Source organism: Trachypithecus francoisi, unplaced genomic scaffold (assembly GCF_009764315.1).
Source record: "Trachypithecus francoisi isolate TF-2019V2 unplaced genomic scaffold, Tfra_2.0 Lachesis_group18, whole genome shotgun sequence".
Classification (NCBI taxonomy): domain Eukaryota; kingdom Metazoa; phylum Chordata; class Mammalia; order Primates; family Cercopithecidae; genus Trachypithecus; species Trachypithecus francoisi.
Window position 1 is genome coordinate 60,355,724 of NW_022681463.1, and position 9,901 is coordinate 60,365,624.

The 9,901-nt window shown below is 31.8% G+C and overlaps 1 long non-coding RNA gene and 1 other non-coding gene across 2 annotated transcripts; one reads left to right on the forward strand and one right to left on the reverse strand.

The window, feature by feature from the left end:
- Positions 1 to 5,839: 5,839 nt before the first annotated feature.
- On the forward strand, positions 5,840 to 6,194 carry LOC117063725. The gene is made up of 2 exons (XR_004429048.1): positions 5,840 to 6,014; positions 6,099 to 6,194. It is a non-coding gene; the product is annotated as an uncharacterized LOC117063725 (long non-coding RNA).
- A 486-nt stretch (positions 6,195 to 6,680) lies between these two features.
- Positions 6,681 to 6,802, reverse strand: LOC117063814. The gene has a single exon (XR_004429098.1). It is a non-coding gene; the product is annotated as a small nucleolar RNA SNORA40 (small nucleolar RNA).
- Between the last annotated feature and the right edge of the window lie 3,099 nt (positions 6,803 to 9,901).

Below are 9,901 nucleotides of genomic sequence, written 5' to 3' on the forward strand. Positions count from 1 at the left end.
TTTGAAATTAGAGTACAGATGGTGGTTAACTTTAAATATAAAAAAAGGACATATTAAAATTTCTAGAGTAGGTACTCTTAACAATATAATTACAGTGTTCAACTTTTCAATGATTTGAGGAAAAAGGTAAATATAAAATATATGCATACAAAAAAATGAATACAGAAAGAAAAGAGAGAAAATATATATGAAAGGCAAGGGATGAAGAGGAACATGAATAAGATCATAGAGACAAATCCATACAGAGAAAGGATACATGATCATAAATATAAACATACTTTTGAATAACACATAAGTCAAAGAAAAAGATACACGCAAATGAGAAAATATGAAAAACAGAATAATAGTGAAAATACAATATTTGTGGATCAATCTGTACTTTATCTTATTAGCAAAAGAAAAAATAAACATGTAGTCATCTTGATAGATGCAAAAATGTGTTTGAAAAAAAAGACCACTCTCATTCACAAACTAAAAAGAGAAAAAAACTCAGAACACTAGGAATAGGAAGAATTTTCTTTTTAATTCTGATAATACAGTAACCAGAATCTCCAGTAAATCTAACACGCAATAACAAAATATTGAGATATTTTTCCCAGAGTTGGAAATGAAAGCTACTGAAGGCTATATGAAAAATCATTCTAGCATTCCTTATTAATGTTAAACATGAAATTAAATACTGTGTAACTCAGTAATTCCACACAGCTACCTTTATTCTGGAGAATTCCATCATTTTTTTAGGTTGGTTAAATTGGAGAATATCAGGAAAATGAAGAAGGATGATGTAGAGCAGACATGTTGTGTCAGATTGTCTTGTGCTCTGACCTCGAGCCTGGAAGCACGGGCCTTGATTCTATTGAAGTTTGAATATATTGCTCTACATTCACAGGTCTTAAATAATACTAATATATCACTGCTATTTAAAATATTGATATGTATATGTTTTTCTTTTTAATTTTAATAAGGAGGTTTATAAAAGTGGTTAAGGAGAAAAGAACATTTGTGGAATAAATTAGAGATAAATTTCAGAAATTCTTGGATTAAATTTTAGCAATTCTAAATCTTACAGAATTGGACTTCCTCAACAGTTCATATAACTTTCAGAATTAAATAATCTTTTTAGCAAGATTGGATGAGACTAATATATCAGTATTGTTCAATTATAATGCAGACTTCCATTGGGTGACAGTTGATGATGGTTCTCTCTTATCAAATAGAAAATGTGCAACAATTTCCTCAGGTCGGTGGGTAATGCTCTCCTAAATGATATTCTTAAAGGAACTCACATATACATAGTATTGATTATAGTGCACCTTACATTTTGCAAGTAATTAATTCACAATTGTTAAATTACCTATGTTATATTATCTTCCTAAAATATTGTGAGACTGTGAAACAATAGGTATTTAATAATAATTATTGAGTTTGTAATGAGTTGAAAAACTATAGTCATATTAGGTTATGCATCTCAAACCTCATGGATTCATTTTCTAAGAAATATAGCATTTCAAAGAGAACATTAAAGCTATGTGCAAATAATTTATATGACAAACATAAATGGTCGCCCACTTTATATTTTCTGTATTTCAGGTTTCCCGCCTAACCTGAGGTGACATCATCCAATTATAGGTGGAAATGGAACAGTGAGAACACTTGGACACGGGAAGGGGAACATCACACACCAGGGCCTGTCGTGGTGTTGGGGGAGAGGAGAGGGATAGCATTAGGAGATATATTTAATGTAAATGACGAGTTAATGGGTGAAGCACACCAACATGGCACATGTATACATATCTAACAAACCTGTGCATTGTGCACATGTACCCTAGAACTTAAAGTATAGTAAAAAAAAATTTAAAAAACAAGAAATAACAAATTACTGACTCCAATATCCTTCAATAATGAAAATGCATTTACATACAAACAATACAAGAGAAAGGAAGATCTCTTGCTCCTGAAATAGTGATTACAATGGAAGAATTCCTTAAACAGCCATTCAGAAACATTCAAGTACAAAAGGATCCATCTTTCACATCGTTAGTATTCTGGTCTTGACCAAGGACAGATAAAGACCAGAGCCTATTACCAACTACTCCGTTAAAAGCTGAGTCCTTCTCTTTCATTTTGCTTGTCACAGTGCAGCAAGTACCTTCAATGATAAACATTGTTTTTCACATGTGATCTGAATATATTTGAAGAGAAATATTTTAAAACACCATGCTAATTTTAAAAAAACTTCGTGATCATCATATTGCTCAAAAGTGTTATTTGTGTTACTGTCAGTTTGTTTAAACAAACTGTTTAAACACAAAATATCAAATCTCTTTTTTCAAATATATAACTGATAAAAAGGCTATATAAGAATATTTTTTCACTTCTTCCATTCAACATCCACAATCCTCATGAAGTGAGAAGTAAAACTAATCTGTTGGCATATGCCAACAATAATTAATGCAAGTGAAATAAATTGCAAGTAATTCTTCACTTGTGTATATTTTGAAACTGCTCTTGTCTCTAATCAAATAAAAATCATTCATACTTCTCACATACACACATACATATACAACAGTAAGAGCAGCAATGTATCAGTGACAGTGACTTTCCTACAAGGAAAGCATTGTGAAATCTTCTGGCTGCCTTCTGATCTAAAAACTGACTGTACATTTGTATTTTCTTTCTTACTTTATTAATTAGAAATATCATTTTCTGCTTTTAGAAGCTACATATATATGGTTTCCTCACATCAGAAACAGGCTACAACATGGATCAGCAGCAGATTAGAATCTGAGAGACTATATATATATATAGAGAGAGAGAGAGTAAAATGTAAAATAAAACTGAGTTAATTAATGAATAGATGGCCAATAAATATATTGACACAACAATGAACTTTACTAGTAGCCAAAGTATATTCCAATTTTGGCTTATCCGATTAAAGAACATTGATAAATTAATCTATGCTAAGTAGGATAAAACACTTGAATATTTTCAGTGTTTTGGAATAGTATAAATTGTGAATAAATATTTTTATGTTTCACAATTATTTTCACAGGCAACCAATTATTAATGTCCTTTAACCTGTGAGCTAATGTTATTACTAGAAACAGATTTAAGGAAAAAAACTCAATATTATATATAAAAATTGCATGTCCATTGATATTCATAACCACATATATTTGTGTGGGTGTGGAATATAAGGAAAATAATAAATGAGATATGCCATCATTAAAAACATTTTTTCAATAATAAATATATAGGGAAATTTGCATTATATATTGTTAAATGGAAAAGAAATTTGTGAAAATTTTATATTCAACAACATATGCAATGTTAATATAATACAGATGCTCAATAACTTCACATGAAGAAGAAATGATATAAACATTAGCAAACATTGCCTAAGAGGTGGAAACTACTTTATAATTTGTTGTTTGTTCAAGCTACCCTCTTATTTTTCAATTTTTTAACCACAAAATACTTCTAACTTAACATGAAAAAAATTATTAAAAAAGAGTAAACTTGGAATATTTTATCATTGGCTACCTTGTGCAGATTTTCACCAGAAAAAAGTAATAGTGTATTTTTTTCCTGTCATTTTCATCACTTCAAAAATATGTCAGTCCTTTACATTGTTTGATAGAATGAATAACTTTTGATTTCTAGATTCTGTAATCTGGAAATCAGTGTAGTTCTTATTAAAATAGCCACAAATCTAAGGGAGAGTCAGATTTAGGCAAAGTCAGGTCATTTTGTTATGTGTATCAGGTTTCTTTCATCAATTCATTGTCTCATGAGTAAGCAAATTCTTCTCCCTTCACAATTCAGACACATAATCTTTTAAGACTCATTAGCCATTTTATTTGTGCAATGAAGTTTCTCTACAAAATTCTAAATTGCCTAGTTGTAGATACTTTCTGACATTACTTTCCAGTTACTTTCTACAAAAATAAAAAAATTAATAAATATTTAAGTATCATTAAAACTCTGGTACTCTCCCTCACACATTTGTACCTTTGAGGGCCCCTGCTGAGAATTAACCTTTTTGCTCACAGCTTTCCGACCTCATTTAATTTCTTTGGTTTACAATTTTAAAAAATATTTACTTACGTGCTATGCACTTTCTATTTTCTCTTTTGAACTGAGATATGAGTTCCAAGTAATTGAGTAGTTTTTCTCTCTTTCTTAAGACCCACGTATATAAGCATATCAATCAGATACATTGGTAGCAGATTTTAACACATTTCTTTTTTTTTTTTTTTTTTTTTTTTGAGGCAGAGTCTCGCTCTGTCGCCCGGACTGGAGTGCAGTGGCCAGATCTCAGCTCACTGCAAGCTCCGCCTCCCGGGTTTACGCCATTCTCCTGCCTCAGCCTCCCGAGTAGCTGGGACTACAGGCGCCCGCCACCTCGCCCGGCTAGTTTTTGTATTTTTAGTAGAGACGGGGTTTCACCGTGTTAGCCAGGATGGTCTTGATCTCCTGACCTCGTGATCCGCCCATCTCGGCCTCCCAAAGTGCTGGGATTACAGGCTTGAGCCACCGCGCCCGGCCTTAACACATTTCTTAATTATGAGTGAAAGTACTCATATAGAAGAATTCTCTATAGTCAAAAATGTTTTTATTATTTTTACTATTGCCTGATGTGTAGGAAACATAGAAAGATGTGCATAAACCAGATACATTTTAAATATTTATTTTCTTTAAGCCTTTGTTTTTATTTACTTTCATTGGAGGTCCAAGAATCCTTTATGTAGTTTTACTTTTGTAGAACTACATGGCCTTTCAAGAGGATAGACACTTTGGGTCTTAAAGCTCTTACCTTTTTAGATAGTGTTCTTTCCTAGGTTAGTTTGTTTTGTTTAGGCTAGGTTTAAATGACTAAAAATAGTGGCTACAGGCATTTCCCCAGATAAATTATTTCATATACTATAGTTGTTACTAACAGGAGGCACGTTACAAATACTGATTTTGATATTTATCTGTGGAAGGATTTCTCCTGGGAAAGTGAGAAAAGATCTCTGGCTCAAGTAATGTGAAACTTGTCTAAAAACAAACTGTAATCTATTTTAGGAGTAAACTGAAAGTTCCCAAGGAATAAGCGAGCTGTCTTCAGATGATTTTCTATCAGTGAGGTTCATAATTTTAGCAGGGACATTACTTACTAGAGCTACATTTACTTTTACCATGTTTGATCTTTTACATATGTGTGTATATATATATATGTGTGTGTGTGTGTATATATATATATATATAATTTTTCTATTTTTTTCTCTCTTTTAATATATCGAATAACTTCATAGAACAACTTTCCATGTGAAGAGTTCATACAAATTTCTGCAAAGAGTTCAACTTTTTGGTCGTGCTCTTAACAAACCAGAGCAATTATGGCTGTCAATAGTTTGTTTTGTTTTACTGTTCTCACTGCAAATTTGTCTTGCTACCTCTTTGCAATGGGTGGAAATGGATTATCCCTAGTGTGACACTTGAATATCTCAGTAGTCCAATTGTTCCAACCAGAAAGTGTGAAGTAACAGCCATGCAGGGAGAAGCTGTTTTTAGGGCATTAGGAGACACATTGTCAAGAGCATCAGCAGAAGCAGACTGTGTTGCAGCTATTCCCCTGTGTTGTGTAATAGAATACCCATATTTTAACTCTTGGCTGTCATAAGCAATTAACAAGAAATGAAGAAAATAACTTCAAATATTCATAAATAACTAGGAACTTTCCCAGACATTGAAATAGGCAATTAGATACTTCAAGTTTTCCTACCAAAATACTCAAAACTTTATTTCACTTCAGATAATATATTTTTTTTTTTTCCTAAGGTAAGGTTGATTTTATTTTTATTTATTTATTTTTTTTTAGTGATTCACTTTTTGCAATGTTTGTCTCTAATTCTATGTAAGTTCTTTACAGGTTATACAATCAACTAGCTGAAGTGAAACAACAAAAGGAAGAAAAAGCAAAACAAGAGGCTTATGCCCAAAACAGAGCAAGGGCAAAAGAATTCCATAAGGTAAGTGTAACTGAGGGGGAAGGACTTAATTTTTTAAGCCTTAAGTACACAACTGAAACTACTAAATTTTTATTCCTTCCACAGAAAACACTAGAGAAACTTCGAGCCAGAAATACATGCTGACTTTCTAGAAACAGTGTAAAGAGGTTTTTTTTTTAATTGTGTATATGTAGCATTAGACAAAATTATTTAAAGTCAATAAATTTTTATTCAAGGAATTCCATGTTGTGATTTCTTCCACTGTCCATCAAGGTCACTTTAGATCCCCTAAAAAGCTGGAGTCAAAAGATCTTCAAGTTTGCCCTTTTTAATGAAACTGATCCAGCTGTCCTGTCAGCCCATAATTACTGTGGCTTCTGTTATCTCCTTTTAATATGGGTATACTGATGAAGACTTCAAAATTCACCAAGAATCTTTGGGATCTAAGTTCTTCAACCAATTTACTTTAGGGTCCTAGAAGCTTTTGATTGTAGGTGGTGGGGATCTGCCTGGTTCTCAATTTGACACCCTCTCAACATGAATGAGTTCAAATCACATTCATTCCTAAGCGATCACTCAAGAATGGTACAGATATGTGATATATGCCAATACCTTGGTGTGGGGACTGCAGACTTGAGCCATTGCACCCGGCCTGGAACCAACCTTTATAACTGTCTCAGGTATCATAATATCCCTTCTTATATGTATCAAAACTCATACTGAACAATGAGTTCTGGGTTGCAAAAGAGGATTTATTTTTTGCACTTATCCGTAAATCTTTGTCCACATTAAACAAAACAGATAATATTTTTTAGATCACTTATTTTTGTTGATTTTTTTGTCAAGACATACTACAACATATATGAAATACACAAGGTTATCATTTCATTAGTAAGAAATATATATTGGTATTAGTCAATCATTGACATTCTAAGAAGTATTTGGTGTATTTAATTTCTCCATAGATAATTAAAAAGAAAGTAGATTATGAAAAAATATTAAATTCTGCAAAGGATAGCTTACTAATTTTTACATTTGTCAATAATAAATGGTGTTAGTAAAGTTCTTACAAGAATCAGAAGTTGATTTTCACAGCCAGTTTTGAAATCTGTAAACAATATTTATTGAAAATAAGATAACAGCATTTTAGTCAATGCATTAAAATGTAACCCATTTCTGTTTTGCCAAGCAAGCAACAAGTCTTTCTAAGAAAAAATTGATCAGGTGGTATTCAACTACTCAAAGAGAAAAGATGCCAACAACTTACTGTAGTTCACAAGTATCTAAAATTTCAGAATATTTTTCTAAAATTATAGAAAAATAATTGAATGGCATGTAGCAATCCACAGATTTTAAATTTTATTACGTATTTTTATTTTGGTTTAATGGCTTACCATCTACAGATGCATACTGATAATAAACCTTTTATTCTAAAGGGTCAAATATAAACATAGATTTGTCCTTTCTTCAATTTAGACTTAAAGAGTGCAAAAAAAAAAAGTTTAATTTTTTAATCTCATTTTTATAATAAATTTACTTAGTATGTAATTTGTATAGGCATAATGAAATACATTGAGATGTAATTTATCTTCTCTAATTCTTAGTAGAAGTCATAAACCCAAGTGAAAAGTTATATAACCCCTAGATACAAAATGTATCATAAATTATTTAATTAAGAGAAGGATTTGTTTGCTAAACATTTATTCAATTTTATCATATTTAAACTACTTTGGAATAACATGATATGAAAAATTACTAAATTTTGCAATTTTGAAAAGAACATTAGGAAAACTGAAAACCTAAATTTTGATAGTGGAATAGATGTAAATAGATTTAGAAGAAAGCCTTCCTGGTACAAATTAGACTTGAAGTGAGTGAATGAAAGTATTTAAGGAATAAATATTAGATGTGTCAGTCTGCATTTGAGATAAAATATGAGAATAATTTTTAAAGGATTAACTGCAGCCAAATTATGGAGGAGTGGTACAGCCAACGTAGGAATATAGATTTTATTCAAGATAGGAGTCTGATATTTCAGAATGATTAATCTGATGGCAAACATGTGCAATGATCGGACAGACATTTTGTAGACATGTATTCCAATTACCTATGCATTTATTGATGACACAAAGCATAGGGGACATTAAGAAGCTAACATGATTATTAACCATTCTAACATTATATGGGATGTCACTTTAGAAGTCTGAAGCCTGTACTGAAGTTGCTGTAAGTCTAGCAAATTGGAAATTCTTTGTATCAAAGATAGCATATATAGCAAAGAAACAGGAATGACAGTTGTTCACCTTCTTTCTTAAAAAGAAATAATACTCATCCATGTATCTGGAGTATGTCCTAGGGAAGAATCACCAAGAACAGGAAGACAAATGTATTCTCACTTTTCTTAACACCTTCATTATGTGGCATCTGTATAAGAGAAGAAACTCTTCTTATTCTCTATAAAGTACCTTTCTGTCAACTGTTTAAATAGTAAAGATGCAAATACTCACACATAAATGTATATTCCTATATTTTAAAATGCAAATTTGATCATGAAAAAATGAATTACTTGTGGAGATAATTTTAAATCTCAAGCTCACTGACATTATTTTCCAAAAATGAAAACACTCAACTCCTTATGCAGCAAATAACACAAACTTTTCTTTCATAAAACAAGAATTTTAAGGAAGTCATAAAACAGAAAATACTACAGCTTGAGAGGTACACTTTTGTTTGATCTTTACACTTGGTAGGTTGAATTGAATGTTTTTATGAGTAAAGCAAGTAGCACAAACCGTAAAGGGATTTGTTGTAATTCTAAGGGAATAACTAGTCTGGACAATTGAAACAGCTGTTGACACTTTCATCTGGTCATTGACAATACAGTGTAAAAAATAAATGAATATCACAGGGGTTAATATGATCCATGCAAAAGAGCATCTTCCTTCCCGTGATACCAGTAATCATTCATTCCAAGTACGAGACAAGAGGTATGTTGGCATCGGGATGTATATGATATATAGCCTTTCCACAAGTGTGTTACAGTAAATAGGAATTGTGATGAAGAGGTAAACTGGGGAAAGATACATGACTATTTTGAAGAAAGGTGGGAAATGCTTTTACTGCACTAATTAACAGTAGAAGAGGGTGAGAAATTAAATATTCCTGACAATAGACCAACTATGAAGAAAGATCACATTTCAAAAAGAACTTGATTTTTGAGGTATCTCTTCCTACTGTGATGGAGTTCTTCTACAAAACAAAACAAAACAAAACCTGGAACAGGACGATACATATCTAAAGGCTGTGTGGTTCTAACAACAAAGATCCTAAAGATAAGAAGAATTCACTGAAGTGACACCTACATTAGCATTTTCCCCACTTAGAGATACTTATCCATTTACAGTGTGGGCTGTAGAGGTCTGACAGAAAGAAGTAACCTAAATATTGTAGCCTTATCAGTAGACAAAAAGGGAGACTATTCAATTCAAGGCTACAGATTAAGGAAGGACCTAAGAGGCCAAATCTGGGAGAAAAAAAGACCCTACAATAATACACAAACATTATAATGTTTAAAATTATAATATTTTTAGAATTTATTTTAAAAATGTTTGCTGAGTCCTAAACCATCACTTATGTAGTCAGAGGCAGAGATGCAATATAGAAATAACTGGTAAAATTCTGAAAGTAAGCTAAAATTTTGTCAATCTTACAGTCATGGAAGTCAAGCCGTAGAATGAGGGACATCCTGAGGAGTGGGGCTCTAGTGAATACACAAAGATTCAGATGATATCTCTATGGAAGTTCTGAGTCCAAAAATTAGGGCAAACTAGAAATAGTACAGCCTTTCCAAATTCTGAAATCTAGTCTCAATTGGATCAATCATGTCTATATTGTGACTGACTAACGGA